At 44.0% G+C, this 24,887-nt stretch overlaps 1 long non-coding RNA gene across 1 annotated transcript in view; it reads left to right on the forward strand.

The window, feature by feature from the left end:
- The window catches only part of LOC111091927, a 31,254-nt gene extending 6,949 nt beyond the window's left edge, over positions 1 to 24,305 (forward strand). The window contains exons 3-6 of the long non-coding RNA XR_005377012.1: positions 9,018 to 9,101; positions 17,685 to 17,960; positions 18,062 to 21,354; positions 23,301 to 24,305. This is a non-coding gene — a long non-coding RNA (uncharacterized LOC111091927). The remainder of the gene's footprint in view (positions 1 to 9,017; positions 9,102 to 17,684; positions 17,961 to 18,061; positions 21,355 to 23,300) is intronic.
- Positions 24,306 to 24,887: the final 582 nt, after the last annotated feature.

Raw genomic sequence — 24,887 nt, forward strand, 5'->3', positions numbered from 1 at the left:
GCTATTATGAATAGTGCTACTATAAATATACATAGGTACATATATATCTTTGAGACCCTGCTTTCTCGTTTGGCTAAATACCCAGAAGTAGGATTACTAGATCGTATGGTAGTTCTATTTTTAATTTTGGAGGCAACATCAATTCTGTTTTCCATAATAGTTGTATAATTTTACAACCCTACCAATTGGAACAAGGGTTCCAATTTCTCCACATTCTCAGCAACACTTGCTATTGTGCATAGTTTTGATAGTAGTATTCTAATGGGTATAAGGTGATATCTCACTGTAGTTTTGATTCACATTGTCCTGATGGTTAATGATATTGAGCATCTTTTTATATAATTATTGGCCATTTGTATATCATCTTTAGAAAAATGCCTATTCCAGTCCTTTGCCATTTTTGTTGTTTGTCATTTGTTCTTGAGTTATAGGAGTTCTTTATATATTCTAGCATCCCCCTTTTGCTAGAATCCTTTCTTGGTTTTACAAGGGCTTGGGTGTTGTAGCTTTCATTTGGTCTCTATAGTTCTCACAGAGATATTCTGGTCCATACATGGAGTTAACTCTGTGTCTCTGTGGGGGGAGGAGAGACTAGGGAGTCTTTCTAGCCTGTCATCTTGCTGATGTGACTGTGATAGGCAAATGTTTTTTACCATTTTAATACAATTTTTATATTTCAATGTTAAGTTTTAAAAAAATCCAAACATAATATTTGTTTTTTACCATTTTAATACAATGTTTATATTTCAACATTAAGTTTTAAAAAGATTAAGACATAAAATTACACAGTCTGTTCTGAACTATATGAAACTATTCATAGAAAAGGTGCTGGTAAGAAATGTAGCACAATAAAATGTTAATTCTTTTTTGTACTCTCTAAACATTTTACAACAAATATATATACTTTTATAATCAGGAAGGGGAAAGGCAATTAAAAAAAAAAAAACAACACAGTGGTGCCTGGGTGTCTCAGTTGGTTAAGCGTCCAACTCTTGATTTCAGCTCAGGTCATGATCTCAGGGTCACAGGATCGAGCCCAGCATGGGGCCCCTGGCTCATCGCGGAGTCGGCTTGAGACTCTCTCGGTCCCTCTTCCCACTCATGTGTGAATGCTCTCGCTCTCTCAAACAAATAAACAAATAAGATCTTAAAAAAAGAAAATTAGGGGATCCCTGGGTGGCTCAGCGGTTTGGCGTCTGCCTTTGGCCCAGGGCACGATCCTGGAGTTCCAGGATCGAGTCCTATGTCGGGCTCCCGGCATGGAGCCTGCTTCTCCCTCCTCCTGTGTCTCTGCCTCTCTCTCTATGTCTATCATGAATAAATAAATCTTTAAAAAAAATTAGAAGCTCAGAAGTAGACCAGGGGTCATAGGAAAGGAGTAATGTATTCAAGGACCCAAAGAGCAGAAAAATAGTGTTTTGTAGGTGTGTAGAATAGAGTTACAAAAAAGGGAACAGAACAAAGCAAAGAGTAAGATAAAATTAACAGGAAGTACCTATGGGAAGGTTGGGTGGGAAGAAAAGAAATAACTTTCCACGTCAATCAAGATGTCCAAGGAACTGACCGTGGAATATCCCCAGTAGATGCATACCTTGTACAGGAAGGCTTCCTCCCACTGTGACATGGCCCATACCCTTTATGCATAAGCGTCAATATGAGGCATGGGAACCACAGGGGAAGAGAAAGGGGAAACACCAAGAATTTCAGTCTTTCGTGTAAGAACAATCCAAGGTTGCCCAACTTGAGGGAGTTCCCAAAGCAGGGTGACCAGCCATCCCAGTTTGCCAGGACAGTCCGTCCTGCATCACAGGAAACTCCTTAGTGCCAGGTGAACCTGGGCATTTCTTCCCCTATAAGCCATACTCTATCATGCATGTGCCTGCGGGATATGGATTGAGAATGGATTCACCTTTTCTTTTTAATTTTTAAATTTTAATTCCAGTGTAAATCACATACAGTGTTATATTCAGGCATACAATATGGTGACTCAACACTTCTATACATGACTCAGTGCTCATCATGATAACTGTACTCTTAATCCCTATAACTATCAGTTTGTTCTCTATAGTTAAGAGTCTGTTTCTTAGTTTGTCTCTTTCTATTTGCCCATTTGTTTTGTCTCTTGAACTGTACATATTAGTGAAATTATATGGTATTTGTCTTTTTTAAAAGATTTTATTTATTTATTCATGAGAGACACACAGAGAGAGGCAGAGACACGGGCAGAGAGAGAGACAGAGAGGGAGAAGCAGGGTCCATGCAGGGAGCCCGACATGGGACTTGATCGCGGGTCTCCAGGATCACACCCTGGGCCGAAGGCAGGCACCAAACTGCTGAGCCACCCAGGCATCCCGATATGTCTTTTTTTTTTTTTAAGATTTTATTTATTTATTCATGAGAAACAGAGGGAGAGGGGGAGAGAGGCAGAGACACAGGCAGAGGGAGAAGCAGGCTCCTTGCAGGGAGCTGGATGTGGGACTCGATCCCAGGTCCCCAGGATCCCCCTGTGCCAAAGGCCCTAAATTGGTCTTTTTCTGACTCATGTATTTCACTTAGCTCCATCCTTTGTAGCTCCATCCATGTTGTTACAACTGGCAAGATCTCTTTCTTTTTATGGCTGAGTAGTATTCCAGTGTGTGTGTGTGTGTGTGTGTGTGTGCGCATCTGTGTACATATCTTTTTTTTTTTTTTTAAGATTTTATTTGACAGAGAGAGAGAGAGAGCACAAATAGGCAGAGCAACAGGCAGAAGGAGAGCAGGGAGCCTGATGCAGGGCTCGATCCCAAGACCCTGGGATCATGACCTGAGCCAAAGGCAGACACTTAACTGACTGAACACCCAGGTGCCCCATATACTACATCTTAATCCATTCATCTATCAGTGGACACATCTGGGCTGCTTCCAGAATTTGGCTATTGTAAATAAAGCTGCAATACACATAGGGATGCATGTATCCCTTTTTTTTTTTTTTTTTTTTTTTTTTTTTTTTTAATTTTTATTTATTTATGATAGAGAGAGAGAGAGAGAGAGGCGCAGAGACACAGGCAGAGGGAGAAGCAGGCTCCATGCACCAGGAGCCCGACGTGGGATTCGATCCCGGGTCTCCAGGATTGCGCCCTGGGCCAAAGGCAGGCGCCAAACCGCTGCGCCACCCAGGGATCCCAGCATGTATCCCTTTGAATTAGTGTTTTCATATTTTGGGAGTAAATACCCAGTAGTGTCATTACTGGATCATAGAATAATTCTGATTTTAACTTTTTGAGGGACCTCCTTACTGTTTTCCACAGTGTCTGCAGCAGTTTGTATCTCTACCAACAGTGCATGAGAGTTCCTTTTTCTCCAGAAACTCATCAACACTTTTTTCTTCCTCTGTTTTTTATTTTAATCATTTTGGCACATAATATCTCATTGTATTTGTGATTTTAATTTCCTTGATAAAGAGTGATTTTGAACATCTTTTGTCTATTGGCCATCTGTATATCTTCTTTGGAAAAATGTTCATGTCTTCTGCCCATTTTTAGTTTTTAAGAATGTTTATTTATTTAAAGATTTATTTATTTGAGAGAGAGAGAGAGAGAACATGAGTGGGGAAGAGGGTCAGAGGGGGAAGCAGACTCCCTGCTTAGCAGGGGCTCGATCCCAGGACCGAGCCAAAGGTAGACGCTTAACTGACTGAGCCACCCAGGCGCCCCTTTTGCCCATTTTTTTAATTGGAATATTTGGCTTTTTGGTGTTGAGTTGTATAAGTTCTTTATATATTTTGTGATTCATCTTTTATTAGATACTTCTCTGGACAGTTTGGTGGAACCCCATGAATGAATGGGTACTTTTATGAAACATAGAAAACAGTTCTGCTCCGGGCAAATGCAGCTTGACTATAGCCTGGTGCAGTCCCTTTGTGTGGAAGGTGTCTTCTGGCAGACATGGTCCCCAGGGTACACAGCTTGGCCAGCAGAGCCACAGCTGGTTTTTAGGTCCCAGTCTTCTAACCGGTACCTTTGTGCAGTGCACACACCACACAATCATTGGCAGCAGGCCTACCCCTCAGGTTCCAAAGGATTTGTTTTCTGTCCTAGATGTTGCTTATATCAACAATGCCAGAATAAAGAAGACACTTTAAAAAAAAAAAAGATTTTTGTTTATTTATTCATGAGAGGCACAGAGAGAGAGAGAGAGGCAGAGACACAGGCAGAGAGAGAAGCCGGCTCCATGCAGGGAGCCCGATGCAGGACTCGATCCTGATGTGGGACTTGATCCCAGGACTCCAGGATCATGCCCTGGGCTGAAGGCGGAGCTAAACCGCTGAGCCACCCGGGCTTCCCAAGAAGACACTTTCTTATTCATCGAACTATGTATTTTTGCCTAGAGACTGTCTGCCATGTGTGTAAAATCCAAAGTAAACCCTGGATCTTTAAAATTTTTCACATGTAAAGACCTGCTAGACACAGATGAAACGAAAGAAAGAAAGAAAGAAAGAAAGAAAGAAAGAAAGAAAGAAAGAAAGAAAGAAAGAAAGAAAGAAAGAAAAAAGACAACTGTGGGGGAGGGAGATATGGTAGCCAAGGATGAGGCTGGAAGTGGAACTCAGCGCTTGGATTCTGCTGCTCCAATTCCAGGGAGGAGAGAGCCTCCACCAGGCACACCCGTGGAGACTACTGTTTCTTTTCAGTAGACCCTTTACTTGTGCTCAGTGCTAGAAAGGTCATCTTTTCAGACGTTCACTACATCTTCAGGATTGCCACAGCCCGCTTCCCTCTCACTCCTCCCTCTGAGTCTCTGATAAAATGTATGTTAGACTTTTAAAATATATTTTCTGGGATGCCTGAGTGGCTCAGAGGTTGAGCATCTGCCTTTCGCTCAGGGCGTGATCCTGGGATCCAGGATCGAATTCCACATCAGGCTCCCTGCATGGAGCCTGCTTCTCCCTCTGCCTATGTCTCTTCCTCTCTCTGTGTGTATCTCGTGAATAAATAAATAAAATCTTAAAAAATAAAAATAAATATATTTTCTATGTCACTTCCCTTCTGCCTTTTCCATCTTTTTTTCTTAAACATTTCGAAAAGTTTTGATTTGTTTAAGTAACCTCTATACCCAGTGAGGGGCCCAAACTTATGACCCCAAGATCAAGAGTCACCTGCTCCTCCAACTGAATCAGCCATGTGCCCCTGCATTTTCCATCTTTTTATCTCTTGGAATGATGCTCTGAATAATTTCTTCAGGGCTGTCTTCCAATTCCTTAATTCCATCTTTAGTTGTATTTCTTTTGCTGTTAAACTTATCCATTAAGGTTAGTAGGCATATGTGTATGTATTTTGGTTGTGGCATTTTGTCTCTAGAAGTTCTACTTCGTTCCGGGAAGATTTTATCACTTGCTATAGTTTCCTGTTCCCAAAGATGTCAACAGAGCTGCCTTGTTGATCTACCTCGTTGAATTATTTGAGGCCTATATTGAAAGTATCGTCCTTCAAGAAGTATTTGCATTTGCTTTTGTGGTGTGCGTAGGGGCACTAAGAGTCTCAAAGCACCGTGAACCAAGTTCAAGGATTGCCAAGTCCCTGAGCCAGACTAGTGGCAGTGGCTACCATAGACAGAAATAAACCAGGAAAATGAACACACACATATATTTATGGAAGATGTGAGCACAGGGCTACCTGAGATTGTCACTGGAGACCCAGGCACTAGGATGAACGGAGTATCTTCTAGGCAGAAGCGGCAATCCTGTTGGCAGGTGAGCTCCCGGGAAAACACAGACGTGGTGGGAGCCTGACAGAAAGCAGTCAAGACCATCCCAAACTGGAGGCAGAACAGCATCATCAGAGGTGAAATGTTGCCCCCCCCCCCAAGTTCTTACCTGATGAATTACAGCTACTAATGAGCCTTCCAAGGGCTCATTGAGCAGAAAAGTCAGTATCCTAATATGATGTCAGAATTTCAGGTGAACTGGCAGATATGTCAGTCCTTGGAAGAAAGACTGCAAGTCAGGGGCAGGTGCTTAGATTTGGGACTTTTTTATTGTTGTCCAAATGCTGTGTCATCTTAGAAGGATCATTTCCTTCTCTGGGCCTTGGTTTTTCCATCTGTGAGCAACAGTTTTATATTTGATCAGTATTTCCCAAATTTTGCTTTATTTTTGTAAGGATTTTATTTGAGAGAGAGAGAGGGAGAGCATGCACACAAGCAAGGGGAGTGGTAGGCAGAGCGGGAGGGAGAGGGAGAAGCAGGCTCCTTGCTAGCCAGGGAGTTGGACATGGGGCTCGATCCTAGGACCCCAGGATCATGACCTGAGCCGAAGGCAGATGCTTAACCAACTGAGCCACCCAGGTGCCTCTGTTCTTCAATTTTTAACCCTCACACAAACCCTCTAGGGATCTTGTTAAATTGTGGATTTTGATTCAGTAAGTCTGGGATGGGCTCTGAGAGTCTGTTTCTACCTAAGGAGCTCCCAGGTGATTCCCATACTGCTGATCCAGAGGCCCTGACTTTAAGTAGAAACATTGTACACAAACTAACCTCCCTCCTGGTTGGCTTTGGGCAAATAGGCTCCAGTTAAACAAATCCCCTTCTCAAGTGGATAATTTCATCTCATATTTCAGGACAGGACTCCAGTGTCTCTTCCTTCAGGAAGCCTTCCCTGGGATCTGGGATCTTTGCCTACATTGCCTCTCACCAACAGCCTGGGTGGGGAGCTCTCTTGTGGGCACCCTTGCCCAAAGCACTGTGAGCGTACCTTGCCCACTCTGCGCTGTAATCATGGGCCTGACGTCAACATTCATGTCTCCAGTACTAGCACTCAATATTTGGGTATAAATGAACCGAAGGACAAAGTAAGTTTTAACTGGGTGTAAAGGGATGGGGGTGATTCAGCAGATCCCTGACCAGGGCTCAAAAGGCAGGTGTCTGTTTATTCTCAGAGTTGCAAATATCTACTTGGCTCCTTAATGGTTTGGTTATGGATCAAATAATGCCCAGCTCCTTCCCCCTCCTGGTTCTTGTCTTGAAGCCCTAATCCCCAGGGTGACTGTATTTGAAGCCAGAGCTTTCAAAGAGGTAATTAAGGTTAAATGAGGCCATAAAGGTAGACCCTAATCCAGTAGTGTGGTATCTTTCTAAGAAGAGAAAGACAGAGATGAGCAGAGATAAAGAGAAAGACAGTATGAGCAGAGATAATGAAAGGCATCTGAGGACACAGTGGGAAGGTGGCTGTCTGCAAGCCAGGGTGAGAGGTCTCAGGAGAAGCCAAACTGTCTGCACCTGAACTTGGACTTGCAACCTCCAAGACTGTGAGAAAATGACTGTTGTTCTACCTGCCCAGCCTGTGATACTTTGCTATGGCAGCTGAGCAGACGCCACAGCTCCTAACCTGGGGGAATGGGACCTCCAGGTTCTAGGCTGTTTCTGCTTAACAGAAGACTACTTAACAGTAGCCCCCTCAGGGACTACTCAGCAACCTCTAGCTGTCCCCCTCCCCCAGGCCAGCAGAGAAAAATCCCCTCCAGGCTAGGTAGTTGGTTTTTTTTTTTTTTTTTTTTTTAAGATTTTATTTATTTATTCTTGAGAGACACAGAGAGAGAAAGAGGCAGAGACATAGGCAGAGGGAGAAGCAGGCTCCCTGCAGGAAGCCTGAGGTGGGACTCGATCCTAGGTCTCCAGGATCACACCCTGGGCCGAAGGTGGTGCTAAACCGCTGAGCCACCCAGGCTGCCCCAGCTAGGTAGTTTTTATGGAAAGATCAGAGAGGGGCCACCAGATGGAATTGGTGATACCTCAGGGATGCTGATCATTACTGTTACTCAGTGAGACATGTTTAAATTCCAAGACTTGATTTTCAGATCCCACCTTTTTGCCTCACCACTGCCTCTTGGTAGCTATACCCGGATATTGTCTGTGGCCCTTCAGCCTCATTCCTGCCTTTCCACATTCTTTTCTGTGTCTCCGTGGCTGGTGGCCTGGAAACTGCATTTTCCAAACTTCCTTGCCAGCTGGGTCCCGTGTCAGTTAGGTGTTGCTGGTGCAGGGCACTTGTGTGACTTGGTTGGAGGGCAGGAGCAGGGGAGAAGAGCCTCCCCCCTGTTTCCCCCAACCCCGATTGTGACATTCACAGCAGCTGCAGTAGGTGGATGCAGGCTGTGCACTGGTGGGGTCCTGGGGTGAGGGCAACAGTGGTGGCTAGGGTAACCGAGGCCTTCAGCAGCTTTGATAGCAGTTTCAATGACATGAGCAGGTGGGCTTTGGCTTTCTGCTCAGTGGGAGAGACAGTTTTAACAGCAGCAATACTTCAGATGAATGGGTGGCAACAGTTCCTACTCATGGGCTCTGAGACAAAATCCTCCCCTTTGCCTTTGGGTGGCACATATGTCAGAATTTCCTTCCTTGTTAAGGCTGAATAATATTCCATTGTATGTACATATCACATTTTGCTTATCCGTTCATGTGTCAGTGGATACTTGGGCTGCTTCCACGTTTTGGCTGTTGGGAATAATGCTACTATGCACATGGACATGCAGTATCTCTTTGAGACTCTACTTTCATGTATTTTAGATATATACCCAGAAGTGGAATAATATTACAGTTATATTTTCAAATTCTTTGAGGAATCACCATACCGTTTTCCACAGCAGCTGTACCATGTTATGTTCCCACAAACAGTTCTAGTCATTGGTTTCTTTTCTTTTTTAAAGTTTTTTATTTATTGGAGAGAGAGTAGAGTGAGAGAGAGAGCACGGGAGTGGACAGGAGAGGGAGAAGCAGACTCCCTGCTTGAGCAGGGACCCTAATTTGGGGCTTGATCCCAGGACTGTAGGATCACGACCTGAGCTGAAGGTAGATGCTTAACCAATTGAGCCACCCAGGTGCCCCAGGCATTTGTTCCTTAATAACATCACTTTCTCTTCAGGACCATAGAATGGTGTGAATGTGACAAAAGTGGTCTGAATATCAAAGGCTTTGAATGCCAGATAAACACCAAGCATTATACATCATTCACATTTGGTGACTGCTCTTGAATTGTTGAATTGTAGGAACCAAGCTAAGGATGCAGTATCTCCTATCCCCAACTGGGTTCCTGGACATCCTGGGTTCTAATTTTAATCTTTCCAGTACAAGTAAGTAAGTCATACACCTTCATGGACCTCATTTCCCCATCTGTAATATAAAGTGATTGAATTTCAAGGTTGTTAACTATAACTAGTTCTGGAATTGTTTCTGAGATTACCTCTTCAGTAACTATTTTAATGGAATCTTCTAGAGTCAGCAACAACTTAAAAGCCAGAGAAATGATGGAGTAATTGGAGTTCTTTGGCAGGATCTCAAATTGGAGGGCCAAAGATCAGTCAGGCACAGGTGTTGGGTTGATCGGCTTAATATTTTTTAAACTTTTGAATCTGAATTGTTGTAATTACAGATACAGAAGAGCTTAAAATAATAAGGGGCTATTAAATGTAAGGGTGTGGCAGTAAATTTGAAAACATAGAAAAAATAGATTTCTTGAAAAATGCAAAATACCAAAAGTGACACAGGAAAAAGTGGAAGATATAAGTAAATCAATGACTATAGAAGAGATTAGAAAGGTAATGAGATTTGATGTTGAAAAGACATTTGGATGAAATGGCCGCATAGCTGAATCTTATCTAACCTTTGGAACACAGATAATCACAATGTGATTCAAAATCTTGGCTACATGAAGTGTGGTCTATGGCCTAGCAGCATCAGCATCACTGGCAGCTCACTGGAAATGTAGAGTGTCAATCCCCCACGGAGATCTACTAAATGAAGCTCTGTGTCATTTAAGAAGCACTAGGCTAGGGCAGTGTTTCTCAACCTTGTTTGAACATGGGAATTATTTGAGGAGTTTTTAGAAATCCTGGTATTTGAATCCCCTCACCAGAAATTGATTTAATTGATCAGGTCCATGGCTTGGGTATCTGCATTTTAAAATACTCCTCATATGATTAATAATCAGAGATTTAACCTGGGCCATAGAGAAACATGAAAGGTGACAAACAACATACCCTCCAAATAGAAAAGAGCTACAGACCAATTTCATCTAGGATTAAAAATAACATTCAGTAATGATAAAACTTGAAAACGCTGAAAATTAAACAGTTGTCCCTCACAAGCTGCCTCACACATGACTAGAGGTTGATTCGACATTAGGAAAGCCACCAATGAATCTGTTCCATCACTACGTTACAGAGAAAAACCACCATAACATACCACAAACACACTCAGGGTGGGATGCCTTGGGGGCGCTTGATCTCCACTTGGCAGAGGCATCATCTCTCCATATTGTCGCTCACCTGGCTGGCTTTACATGTCTCCCTGACCCCCGGTCCCCACAGGCATGTGACTTTGTGACACATGCTTTGTTGCCAGCTCAGGCCTAGCCCAGACTTGCTGGGGCCACTTTGCCCTGTAGTCCTGGCAAGGCCGAGGCTTAATCGTGTCATTTGGAGGTGAATGACGGAGGTGTTGTCGTCACCTCTTCATTTTTCAACAGGCAGAGCTGGCAGGGGAAAGTACACCGCTTTCTTCATCTGTGGATATCCTGCCTCAGACAAGTTTGCCCTTTCTCAACCCTGAAAGGAGCGGAAGAGAGAAGGCAGGGGCCCACCTCCTGTGCCTGGGAAACGGGATGGGCTTCCTGCCCCCGCACTGTTGCTGGCTTGCATTCCAGTGCCCTGTGCCCTGTGGCTCACCTGCTTTGCCTTGCATTTCCTTACTTCCTTGACTTAATCATGCCAGTCCCTCCTTCTGGAACCATGAGCCTCTCATAGTTTTTAGTAAATCCCCATTTTGATTAGATACCCAGAGTCCATTTCGCTGCTGCTGAACTATTCCTGAGCAACATCATTACTCTGACCCAAGGGGACTGACTAGGACAGGAATCCAAACCAGTGTTCAGCTGTGATGATGCATGTCACATGTCAGCTGTGATGACAGTGACCAAACAAATCCATTTTCTGGGTGTTGTAGCAGGATTGTGGAGCCTTGGGGTCATCGACAGCTTCCAGATTTGCCAGCTCTTCAGGGTTACTAAGGTTTCAAGGATTCCTAAAGAACTGCTGGGAGCAATTGTGTTGTGCAGGGTCATTGTCACTCAGAGGTTGGGTTCCTGGGAGAGCACTGTGGCAGCCTGTAAGCTCCCTCCTCTAGACACTTCTGTCTCCTCCTTGTAGCAATGGTACCACCCCCCTTTCTAGCAAACAATGGTGAGAAGTTGGCAGAGATTGTGCTACGTGAGCTTGTTTATTCTCCATGGAATGGATTTTATTTATTTATTCATCTAACAAATAATTATTGAGCACCTATTATGGCCACTTTGTGCTGGGGACAGATAGATCTGAACCCCTAAGCCCTACATTCTATTAGGGGAAGAGAAAATGGGTGGGGGAAAAAAATCAGCCCTAAAAGATAAACTAACAAGATGATTTTAGGTAGTCCTAAGTGACATGGAGAAAATAAGCATGTAGAGAAGTAGGGAGGACGGGAGAGAGCTACTTAGCTCAGAAAGTCTGGGAAGGACACAGAGAATGGGAAGATTGGAGAGCTGAGCAGGAAGAAAAGCCAGCCTGTGGAGAGCAGGAGGAGCTTTCCAGACGGAGGGAAGGGCAAATGGAAAGGCCCTTGGTGAGATGTCCATGGACTTGGCAAACCATGGAGCATGGAAGCCCCAAGTGGCTGCATACGGTAAGGGCAGGCATCTGAGGGGTCGACACAGGCTGTGCACACAGGGGCTGGGACGTTTTTTCCCAATGGAAATAGGAATGGGAAGTATTAAGGAGGGAGGTTCCTAAGATCTGATCTGGAGAGGTCACCGTGGCCGTGGCCGGGCTGTGAGAACTGTGCCAGGACGACGTTGGGGACAGGAGACAGGCAGGGAGGCTTTTGCTGAGGCCAGAGGCATCCAAGGCAGGAAAACAGCTGGTGATGCAAAGCCCAGCTTAGTCATCTGAGGTCCTTCCTCCAAGATAGCCCTGTAGTCACAACCTGCCGCTGCAACCCAGAAACACAGCAATTATGTGCCAGAAAAAAACCCATATGTATTTATGCTCAAACAGCAGTCATCAGAGGGCACCCCCTCCTCATGCCTTCCCTGGGAACTCCTGACCACCCTAACAATGAACCCCTGTAAGCCAGTTGCCTCCTGAGCCCACCTGCTCTGGCACCGATGGCATGCTTGAATGCCTGGAGGATTTGTCACCCTCTCACGCCCCTCCCCCCATCCCCATGTGGTGGATCTCTTTCACATATTATAAATTATTGAGTTACTTTGACCTAATTTAGTTATTCATCTCAAATCCATCATCCTGGAGGGATGTGTTCACTCATTCCTTTGTTTATTTATTCACTCACTCAGTCAATAGACATCTGTCAAATCTCCATGCTGGGTAAGCCAAAGGTGGAGACCCCAACCCCCACAGGGAGTGGTCATCTGTACCACAGCCACCATGACTTCTTATCGTTATTATTATTTTAAAGTTTATTTTTTTAATAACCTCTACCCCCTATTGAGGCTAGAACTCACAATCCCAAGACCAAGAGTCACACGCTCTTCCAACTGAGGCAGCCAGGTGCTCCACCACCATGACTTGTTTTAAGCACAGTTCATTTTAAGCTAATTTTGCTTCTAGCAAAGAATGGTGCTAATTTTAAGCTCTTGGATTTTATTGCAACTGGTTCTTTATGAGGCACCAACACCAGCCAGGTTTTCAGAACACAGAACGAGATACCGTCTCTCTCTAGTAAAAGGAAGGAAATGAAAATTCACATTTGTTGAATATTTACTCTGCACCAGGTTTTACCGAATGCATGCTGTTAGGTCAGGGAGTTGCAGAACTAAAGTTGAAACCAGCTCTGCCTGACTCAAAGGTCCATGCTTTCTCCACTCCATGGTTTAAAGACATAGATCAAACTTAAATAGAAAGGAAGAACTTGGAGACATGTTTAGGCTCTCCTCAGTCAAAGAAAAGTGTGCCCCATAAAGGAAGAAAGGAGGTCACAGGTCACAAATGATAAAATCACACCGGCAACAAAAGAATCCCGAAAACAGTAACAAATGCAAAGAAAGGGACATCCTGGAAAAACCCAACAAAATGTTCCACTTCACAGAACGAGTCATCCCTAAAAGGCGCTGGAGAAAGATTAGAAACCGGATAGGTGGCTGAATAATTACTCCTCTGAAATGTTTGCTGGGAGGCAAGGTGCGCCTCATGCCATGTACTTAGTAGCATCCAGCTGCCTGGGGGAATGGGGAGTGGGGTGGAGGCTTCTGGGACTTCCAGGCCAAATCAGCCTGATGGTGCCCTCACCTATGGGGTCAGGAAAAGGAGCCTTCTAGCTCCCTGCCTCTCCACCTTGGTATCTGTACCCATAGGTTCATTGGCAGGCCGGAGAGTATAAGAAGCCACATGAGAGAGAAGCCAGATTTCTTTAGGAATGTCTACTTAACTTAAAAATTTGAGCTATTTTTACTTAAGCCTTGATAACAAATGTTAATGTATTATGCAAGAGAGAGCCAGTTTTACATGAAATTTTAAGATAATACAAGTCCTTGAGGAAATTTCATGATTTCAGTGGGCCTGCTTCAAACTTTGTTCCCAGACTCCCAAATATCCATGATCTTTGGTGGGAAATACTGAGGTACTCCATACAAGTCTCAAACTTGTGTCAAGTGAACTACCCATGTCCCATCCTCAAATCAGTCTTAGCCAACGTTCACTGAACTCTCATCTTGGGCTAGATACGCTGCCAGGCACTGCCTAGGATTAATAAGATAGTGTTCATGTCGTAGGCCTTAAAATATGTCCACAATAATCATAATGTGTTCACTCTGCTAGAGTGGAGGCATGTGGAAAGAGTAATGGGACTCAGAGGGAGGGGGAGTGATGGTTCATTTCACCTGGGAGAGGGGACTATCATGGAAGACTTTGCAAAGAAGCTGAGGGAGAAGGACTTGGCCTTCAGGCTGTCACTCATTCCCAAGAGAGGAAACAGGGAGTCCTTGGAAGTGCAAGGGTGCTTTGGGGAAGCAGAGAATTCGCTGTGGCTGAGTGTAAGGAACATGGGAGGCACCTCCCATTAAGTATGGGAAATTATTAGATTCAGATCACATAGGACTTGAATGCCATCTTGGGTGTCCTAGATTTTATTTGGGGGACAATGGAGGGCAGGCACTGAGAAGTTCAGAATTGGTGAGAAATATTATCAAACCTGTGTTTTAGGTTTGCATAGATTGCCATATCACAATTTGGGGTAGCATTTTGACAAATGCATTTCAGTATAATTGATTTCCTCTCTGTAGTCCTCTGTGTTTTATGTACTTACAAAAAATTTTTCTGGGAAAGACTCCACGGACTTCACCAAACCACCACAGGAGTTTATAGATCAAAGCCTTCGAACATTTGAAGATATTAGTAGACCATTTCCTTTCCTTTCTCTACTTGTGGTAATTCTCTGATCAAGCGTGCATTTTTTTTTAGATTTTTAAACTTTATTTGTGTGTGTGTATGTGTGTGTGTGTGTGTGTGTGAGAGAGAGAGAGAGAGAGAGAGAGAGAGAGAGAGAAACAAGCAGACTCTCTGTCGAGTGCAGAGCCCTACATGGGGCTGGATCTCATGACCCTGAGATCAGCCTGAGCCGAAATCAAGAGTCGGGCACTCAATGGACTGAACAACCCAGGTTGTTGGAACAACCCAGCCCCTCCCCCCATTTAAAAAAGATTTTATTTATTTTCAAGCAAGAATTTGTCAAACACCTCTCATATACTCAGGGCTATGTCAGTAGCTATTCTCTGGGGAATCTGGAACCAGGCTGCCTGGGCTGGAATCCCAACTCCATCTTTTCTAGCTGTGTTACTTGGACCAAATTACTTGAATCTCCCAGTTTCCTTCTCTGTAAAAGGACAATAACAGTACTTATATCATGGGGTTGTTGTGAAAATGAAAGCAGCTAATGTGCATGAAGTGTTAGCACAGTATCCAGTTCCCTGTCTGCGTGGGTCCAAACTACAGTGTGTTTATAGTATCGCTTGAGAGACACGATAACCTCAGGTGATACTAGAGAGGTAACCCACTATTTGGTACAACTTTCATTATTTCGATTACTTTTCCCTGGGTCTTCTTAAAGATGACCCAGAAAATTCTGCTAAAAATAGTAATAGAATCCCTTTGAAGTCTATACTTACCCAAAATTTTAGTAGATGTTTTAGTTGGACTCCCCCTCAAAAGTGGACTCTGAGGCAAAGGATTTGAGGCAAGTAGTATATTTGGAAGTGATCCTGGGAAGCAGAGCGAGAAAGTGGGGAAGTGAGCAGGGGAAGGGAGAAAATCCAACCGCATAGGTTACCTTGGAGGCCCGCAGGGTCTCAATCCTGCTGCAAGGGCCCCTCTGAAAGGCTGTGTAGAACACACCTCCAACTGTCCCAGCAGGGCTGAGGGGGCTGGTGGATTTATCCTCATCTCCTGAGGGTTGTCCTGGGAGTGCCACTCCCCAGCCCTCCTGGCCCATCTTGACTGTGGGCCCAGCATGCTGCCGGGGGCAGAAAAAGCCTGCAAGCATAGACACAGAGGTGCCTGAGGGAGGAAGCCACTGTGCTGGATTGTCTTCTAACAACGTCTGCCTCAGTTGAATGGGTGAGTTAAACACACCTGCCACAGTAAGCATAAGAAGACGTGAAACAGTTTCATTTTTACTTTATCTGATTAAAAATGTGATTGAAAGGGATTTAACCTCAGCCTAGTCTTTCAACTTCTACCCCCCTCCCCCACACTTGTCACAGTCTGTGATTTTCACGGGTGGTTCCTGTAGCAGCTTGTGTGTGATTCAGTCTTTAAGGGTGTGTTTATCAGAAGTTCTCACCACCCACTCTTCCAAGTCCACATATTATCACGGGTAAACTTTTCAGTGATTTGGGGGGGGGGCAGTGTCAGAAGATATACATTATTTTGGTACCTGCTTATTAGCCAAGAAAACAGTTCTGGAGTGTTTCTCTTTAGCTGTTGTCTGTTAAACAAACACCGTGACTTGCACTGCAAAATCTTAGGACCGTGGGCTGTTAGATTCATCTGGTTAGATTTCAGTATAAGTAGCACCATGAGAGCTTGCACTTCTTTGAATACATGAATGACTGTCAGAGTGTTAACTTCCATAAAAATCAGTTACATCTGCTCAGTTTCCAGGTGAGAGAGTGTGGATTCTGGAGAATAAATCTGTCATCATCATTTAGAAAATGTATTTGATGGTAAAGAAAATATAGAATGCCACATCTTTATCTACACTATGAGTACAAGGATATGTAAGTTATGTAAGTTTATAGACAAGAACAGGAAGGTAAAATGGGGAAATGAATATTGTTTTGCCAATACAGTCAATCTTCTTTTTAAAAACAGAAGAGAGATCTGCAGAGTCCTATAATCAAATCCCAGTGTGACATGAAATTTTTAGCGAGCTTTTTCTTAGCCTTGGCAACTTTTCCAGGATCAGTTACAGAGGAATTTCCCCCAGATTTTCTGCCACCCATTTGTTTCCTCTAAAAGTAGGCAAAAAAGAGGGGAGGGAAGTTAGTAAGTTAGTAAGAGAAGCACTGTGAACATGGATGAGCTTCAAAAACTATATGCTAGGGAAGCCAGACACACAAGACCACCTATTATATGATACCATTTATATGAAATTAAAAAAAAAAAAAAAAACCCAAAACGTCAAAACTACATCGAGAGAAAGCAGATCAGTGGTTACCTAGTGGGGGCTGGGACTAGGGATTGTATCGAAATGGGCATGAGAAAAATTTTCAGGGTGATGGAATTGTCTTAAAATTGGATTATGGTGATAGTAAGTGTGGTTAAACTCCTCAAATTATGAGTTTTATGATATGCAAATCATATCATAAAACTGTTCGATACACTGCCACATGTTTCTAAAATGCAAGGAAATGTCAGCCAAACAATTTCTGGTGACTGTGGGATAGAAAAGCCCCTTCCCTCACAAATAACCTCCAAGAGCCCCCCAAATAAACCTCCCCAAACACACAATGTAGGGGATGTAGGGCAAAACTGATTTTGCTTTGTAAAGGAACTTCAAGCGCAGACTCCTGACCCCCCTTCTAAGAGACTGTCCTCCAGCCACACCCCCCACCTGCCCCCACCAGACAGGCTAGAGCAGGACCATCCAATAGAAATATAGTGGGAGCCACACACCTGGACTTCTAAGAGTTTTCTAGGAGACACATTAAAATATAAAAAGAAACAGGTGAAATCAGTTTAAATATTTTCTTTAACTCAGTATGTCAAAATATTATCATTACAGCATGTAATCGGTATAAAGAATTTACTAATGAGATGTTCTACATTTATTTTTTATGCTAAATCCTCAAAAGCTGATGTGGGTCTCTCATAGCCCACCTCAATCCAGCACATTTCAAGTACTCAGGAGCCACAGGTGGACAGCAAAGGCCTAGAGGCACTCAGCTGTTGATGATAATCCAAAGACCTCATATGAATTGTAAAGAGGGAACGGTTTTATGGAAACATCCACTGCTAATTAAAAAAAAAAAAAAACATGTAAAGTTTGAATTGTTGAATTGTTCTGTGAAAGCACACTGATTTCAGTGCTCCTCACTTTTTTATAAATTAATTTTTCATATGATCCTGAGGAATTTTTTAATGTACTCACTCAATGGGTTTCGTTTTTAGGTCCTGGTGACTAAGTCCCCATGGTCCACACATACAGCCGTGTTGGAAATTAGCATTGCAGAGCCACTCGAGACCAGGAATCAAAACAAGAATTTAGTTGAGATGAAAGGTTACGACCTTTATCAGGAAACTGTGTCCTGTCCTCACAAAGGAACAGCTGGGATGATCTACAGTAAGAGGTCTGTCTGGTAATGATAATTATTGAATTACAGCTACCAGCAGCCATGTAGAATTCTGGCAGCACAGATGAAGACCTACAGTTTGGGAGAGTCTCAGGTGGGCTTGTGTGGGTGGGTTTGATTGGGGGTAGGGATAGAGGCTGTCCACTTTGGGATAATACAGCCATCTCAAGTACTGTCAAAATTCTTATTCTGCAGATGCATCAATGTGTTCTGATCTGCTGTCTCTAATTACAGAGAATCTGATTTATTCCACTTTCACACTTGTAGCTGACCACCCAGCCTTCTTGTGGAACTAAAATTGCCCAGCTGTAACACCTGGAAAACTATTTCTCTCCTCAGAAACCCTACATTGTCTTAGTAGACCCACGTATCCAAATGAAAAAGCAACCTTATAAAATCAGCAGGAAGGAAGGCAGGTGACTGAGTTCTCAGTTCTTGTTGATTGTTCTTGGAAATCCCCTTTGCTCATGGAAACCTTTTCTTTTACTCTTCCTTACCTGTGGGTTAAAATCATGCCCTTGGGATCCGGGCATCTGTTGGGCCCAACTGCCTTTCATCCCTGTCTCCTCTTTCATTTCCTTTTCTTTTCCTCCCATACAGAAACACCCACAGCCAGGGAAGGTGTTCTTATAGCCATTGGATTATTAGGTCCCTGGTGGCATCTCACACAAATATTGGGATGGGATAGAACCTTTTAACCTTGGTCCCTGCAATTAATCTAGACCACCTTCACTTCACAAATCTGCTTCACCTTCTTTGTTCTCTGACTCTGGAGCCTTGATTCCAGCTTCCCAGGCCTCCATTCTCTGCTTTGGATATTTGTCTCTGTCTCAACCCACAGCCTTTTCCCATTCATACATTCTGCCTCCAGCCCCCAGCACTGTGATGGGGGAAGAAGAAATACTTCCACACCCAGAATCAGCCAGACTGCTTCTCCCCCAGCCACCAACAGATCCTGGCCTATATTAGCAGTCAACTTGAAGGCTTAGCTAACTTTGTTACCAGTGGTTACAAATGAGTTCCACTTCTCAGCTTCCAGGACGGTCCCCTTCCCAATAGTGGCAGCTTCCCTTTTTGTTATTTATCAAACAAAGGAGCCCCTTTGTCTTTGTGTTAAAGAAAAACAAACTCCCAACCTGCTCCTCCATGCAAGTCTTAGTTTAGGTTTTCTGCAAAACCAAACCTTAGAGAGACTTGGGTCTTGGGTCCAGGTGGCCTTCTTGGGAGGGAGCGGGAAGGGTAAGAGGAGAAAAAAGCCAGTGAGGGATGTGTTAATCCACTGGTTATTGTTGTGGCCAACTGGGCTCACTCTTCCTGGGGACCCTTTGAGGAACTGGGAGAGAATACCCTCCAGAGTTGTGCCTCTGCAGAACCAGAGACTAGGGCCTGTTCCATCCCTCCAATGGTTGAGGCTGCCCTGGGAGTACTAATTGTCTGCATGCTTGGGGCTGACTGCATAAGGGCTAAGGAAACTACCAAAGCTGGAAACAAACCCTGCAGTGGAGAAGTTGAGGAACTCTACCAGTACTTGAGGTAGGCACTGCCAGTGTGTGTGGAGAATGTCCACCCTGGCTGTAGCTGGAATCCCAGAGGGTCTGGGGGAATGTGAGCACAGAAAGCATCAGCTATCATTTGTGAATGGTAATTGAAAGCTCTCCTCCTCATCCCCTCAAAAAAACAAAATATAAAGAAATGGAAATATCCCTAAGATCTGACATAACCTCTACAGCTGTTTCAAGTCCAAGAAGAGGGAATACTCAAGATAGCCGGCCTCCATAGTCAGGTCAGGGCCAATGCAACGGACCCTTTCACTGGAGTGTCTTGTCTCCCAAAGCCTGAGTGTTTATATGTAGATGGATTTGTTTCACTAGCAAAAGTCAGGTGAAAAAGATGATCACCCAGCCCTGTTGTCACTCTTCATTAGAATCTTTTAAGGAAGCTGACTCAGAGATGTGTGGGGCTTGGGGATAGAACCTTTCCCCCTCCCGTGCAGTCTGAGGCTTTGGGAACATTGAAACGCAGGCTGCAAACTACTAACTATGGGATTACCAAAGCATCAAGATGATTTCCAAACAGATAGACAATCAAGATCATGGAAGGGGATAACCCAGGGGATCTGGGACCCTTCTCAGAACGTGATGAGGTAAGTTGGCCTTTTAAATAAGGATTAGGTATACTCATAGATATTACTCTTCATGATGGCTACCATTTGTTGTACTCAGAATAGGTACACAGACCTTTATTTACATTAGCCTAATTTTTAAAAGTATTTATTTATTTATTTGAGAGAGAGAGAGAAAGAAAGAACATGAACAGAGAGGAGGGGCAGAGGGAGAAGCAGACTCCCCACAGAGCAGAGAGCTTGACAAGGGGCTTAATCCCAGGACCCCAGAATCATGACCAGACATTTAACTGACGAGCCACCCAGGTGCCCCTACATTAGCCTGCTTAATACATAACAGCAGAGTAGATCTACTATTGCCAGTTGGCAAATAAGGCAATCGTGGCTCACAGAGGTTAAAGACTCAGGGTTGCACAGCTTCATAAGCAGCAGATCTGGGATTCTAAACTAGTTCATGGGAAAAGAGAAATATGACTCCTGTTATGATTATATATACACCTTTTTATAGATCCAGGAAGACTGGCAACCTAAGGGGCCAGCCTGCACCTCTATAAAACAGAGTAGCAAATGGTTCAGAGCTCAGACTTTAGAGTCCGATGATGTCTTTTCTTTTAAGATCATCAGGGAGTAGAATTAGATACAAAATTATCTCATCTTCCTTACAGTCTGTGATGAAATAGTCTTAAAACTGTATTTTTTTAGATTTTATTTATTTATGAGAGAGAGAGAGGCGCAGAGACACAGGCAGAGAGAGAAGCAGGCTCTTTGCAAGGAGCCCGATGCGGGACTCGATCCCGGATCCTGGGATCACGCCCTGGGCCGAAGGCAGACGCTCAACCGCTGAGCCACCCAGGCATCCCCAAACTGTATTTTTTTAAATAACAGTAGGTTCTATGTGCATGAGTATGTATAGTCCTAGATATTTGTCATGGGAACCTAAATGTTTTCCAGAAAAAAGTAACACATTTCTGAAACAAAAATGATACTTTGTATCCTTCTACAAGACGCATTTGTGTCCCAATTACAGAAATCTGCTTATTCTTTGGGTCGCACATTTATATTTGGCAGCAAATTTCCGAAGTTGGCATGAACAAGCTTCCTTGGGCAAGTGTGGAAGGAAGAGCTTGCGTGCACACCCAGCAGAAATGAAACTGCTTGCTTGATGCGTTTGCAGGTCTTCCTACAACATGGAGAAACCATTTGAAAATCTATACTTGCCTCTGGGTAGCTGCAAACTTTCTTTCTCATTTTTCTTTTTTCTTGAAGCTCTAGATATGGATTTCTCTTGTTCTTCATCCAGGTTCCTCATGAGTTATCAGGAGAAATTGCTCATCAGCACTGCAGACAAGGAATGAGCTGACACATAGTAGGTACTTCATTAAGTCAAAGATTCTCAAGCTTGGAAGGAACTTTGAAGGTCATGAGCCTGCAATGGACATCTGGGGTTTTGACCCATTCATTTTGCAGCAAAACTTCTCAAAAAAGGCCTCTCTATACTTGCTATCTATCTCCACTTGCCCACATCCCATGTTTTCCTCAAACTTGTCCAGTGTTTGGTCATCGTCCCCCACCCCCCACCCCACCCAACTCACTGAAATTGCTCTTGTCAAGGTTTCAGAGAGACCTCATATCACCCAATTTGGTGGTGACTTCTCTATTCACCAGAAGCATTCAACACAGTGAACCACTCCTTCCAGTTTGAAATATTTTTTTTTCTAGCTTTCATGAAACCACAGTCTCCTGGATCCTCCTGCCTTACTAACCTCTCCTTCTTTTTTTTTTTTTTTTTTTTTTTTTTTTTTTTTTTTTAAACTAATTTTTTTTTTTTTAATTTTTCATTCATTTATGATAGTCACAGAGAGAGAGAGAGAGAGAGAGAGGCAGAGACACAGGCAGAGGGAGAAGCAGGCTCCATGCACCGGGAGCCCGACGTGGGATTCCATCCCAGGTCTCCAGGATTGTGCCCTGGGCCAAAGGCAGGCGCCAAACCGCTGCGCCACCCAGGGATCCCTACTAACCTCTCCTTCTTAATCCCTGTTATTGAATTCCCTGCCCCTGATGCTTCTAGTTTTTGCCCATCCAAGGGTTCTCTTCACACCTTTCCTTGTTAATATTCCTTCCAGGCTTCTGGCTTTTTTTTTTTTTTTTTTAGTGAGAGAGAGAGAGAGAGAGAGAGAGGCACAGACACAGGCAGAGGGAAGAAGCAGGCTCCTGCAGGGAGCCTGACACGGGACTGGATTCCAGGCCTTCAGGACCTCACCCTGGGCTGAAGGCAGCACTAAACTGCTGAGCCACCCGGGCTGCCCGCTTCTGGCTCAATATGTTCTTTCACTGATGATTCTCAAATTTATACTCTGAACTCCAGACTCAAGTATTTAACTGCTTATTTAACTTTGCCTTTTGGATGCCTGACAAACATCACAAGCTTAGAATGTGGAAAATGGAATTCTTGATGCTTTTCTCCCCAACCCACTCCTCCCTGGGTCTTTCTCTTTTCAGTTAATGGGACCACCATGAACCCAGGTGCTCAAGCTGGAAACTTAGAAGTCATGCTTGATTTCTTTCTCTCTCATCTCTGTATCTGGTGGCTCAGCAATCCTGTGGGCTTCCTTTCCTTAGTACATGTGCCAAATTCACCTACTTCTCTCAGTTGTCTCCTTGTCCATTTCTCATCTTGATGCTTGCCGTAGCCTGCTTCTGGTCTCCCTGCTTTCACTTCTGTCTTCCCTCTAATCCATTCCCAGAGCAGAGCTTTTAAAAATGGAGGTCAGATAATGTGGCTCACTGGTTTAAAACCATCTGGTGGTTTCCTATCACTCAGAATAAAATTCCAATCCTTCGATGAGACTTATAAGGCATCCATACCTTAGCTTGGGGGTTGGCAACCTTTTCTATAAAGGTCTAGATAGTAAATATATTAGGCTTTGTGAGCCATATGATCTGTGTGACAACCACTCAGCTCTGCTACAAGATAGCCATATACAATATGGTAAACAGATAAATGTGACTGTGTTCCAATAAATCTTTATTTACAAAATCAAGCAATGGGCTGGATTTGGCATGTGGGTCAGTTTGCTGACCCTGATCTAGTCCCTTTCTACCTTTCCAACTCTATTGCACACCACTCTGCCCTTCATGATGGCCTAGTCATACTAGCTGGGAAAGATCGTCCCCTCCCCCCTACCCCCCCCACTCCGCCCCCTGGGTAACTGCCATCAATTCCTTTTGTCCCTATATGCTAATGTCAGACCCCTTGAATATGCTGCCCGTGACCACTTTAGCCAATAGAATATAGTAAAATTGATGTTCTAGGACTTCTGAGATGAGAGGCCTAAGAAGATTGGCAACTTCTGCTTCCTTTCTTGGAATCCAGCCACCATCCTGTGAGAAAACAAAGGCCATACAGAGAAGCCATATGGAGAAGTTCTGGGCCATAGTCGCAGATGAGCCCCCAGCCTACGGCCTCGACTATCTACTGGGGAATTAGCCATCTTGGCTCCTCCAGCCTCAGTCAAGCAGTCAGGTGAATTACGTGGACCAGAGAACTGCCTGGCTGAGTTCCAGTCATTTCATAGAAGTATGAGAAAGAAAATGGTTATTACCTTAAGCTATTGAGTTTTGGCACTTGGTTTTACGGCCATAGATAACTGAAACCCTGGCCTTCTTTCTGTTTCTCAAACCCAGTTAGGTCATTTCTCCATCAGTACCAACCCACATTCTCTGCCAGGATCTTCACCTGGCTGGTCCTTCTCATCATTCAGTTTGGGCCACAGAACCTCAGTAGTATGTTTGTTTGGTGTTTTGGAAAGCTACCCTTTCTTTATGTTAGGCCATGTGGCTGATCACCACTACCCCCTCATCCTACTCTCATCTGGACTCTGGGATCAACTTGTAATGAAGGCCAAGCCAATCAGTAATCTTATTCCTCTCCACCCCTGACACACCCAACCTTATTTACTGACTAAAGGGTGGACATGTGACCTAAGTCAGTTTATTTTTTATTTTTATTTTTTAAAAGATTTTATTTATTAATTCATGAGACAGAGAGAGGGAGAAGCAGACTCCATGCAGGGAGCCCGATGTGGGACTGGATTCCTAGTCTCCAGGATCTGGCCCCAGGCTGAAGGCGGCGCTAAACCCCTAAGCTACCGGGGTTGCCCCTAAGTCAGTTCAGAGTCAGTCCCAGGAATTATTGGTGAGGAGAGACTCTTGGGGTTGGGGTTGTTAAGCTGATTGGCGTTGTTTTTTTTTTTTTTTTTAATTTTTATTTATTTATGATAGTCACATGGAGAGAGAGAGAGAGAGAGAGGCAGAGACACAGGCAGAGGGAGAAGCAGGCTCCATGCACTGGGAGCCCGATGTGGGATTCGATCCCGGGTCTCCAGGATCATGCCCTGGGCCAAAGGCAGGCGCCAAACTGCTGCGCCACTCAGGGATCAGTTGTTAAGCTGATTTAATGCACACCTGGAGCTGCTGGTGCCATAAAGCTGTCCACCACAAGGCTGTCCTCCACAAGGGCAGGTCTGTCTGGGAATAGAGCCAACCCAAAGGAGGGCAAGGTGGAGGGATGCAGAGATAGACCTCAGATCCAGCCATACTTAAAGCTAGAATTTCCTTGGACTTTTAAGCTACAATAAACTGACACATCTCCCACTCCACTATCACCTCTCTCTTCTGTTCAAGCCTGTTTGAGTTGTATTTCTGTCACTTGCTCTTAAAATACCATCAATTGCTTGACTCGCCTTCCACCATTTCTACCAAGGGCTAGATGGAACCATATGAAATTTCTATTCTTGTAGGTCAAAAATAACTGAATATCAGTAATTTTGTATGGGCTAACTTATTTGAACACCTCCAGAGACAGGGAACTCACTAACTTTTGTATCAGCTCAATTAAAA

The sequence above is a fragment of the Canis lupus genome, chromosome 23 (genome assembly GCF_011100685.1).
Source record: "Canis lupus familiaris isolate Mischka breed German Shepherd chromosome 23, alternate assembly UU_Cfam_GSD_1.0, whole genome shotgun sequence".
NCBI lineage: Eukaryota > Metazoa > Chordata > Mammalia > Carnivora > Canidae > Canis > Canis lupus.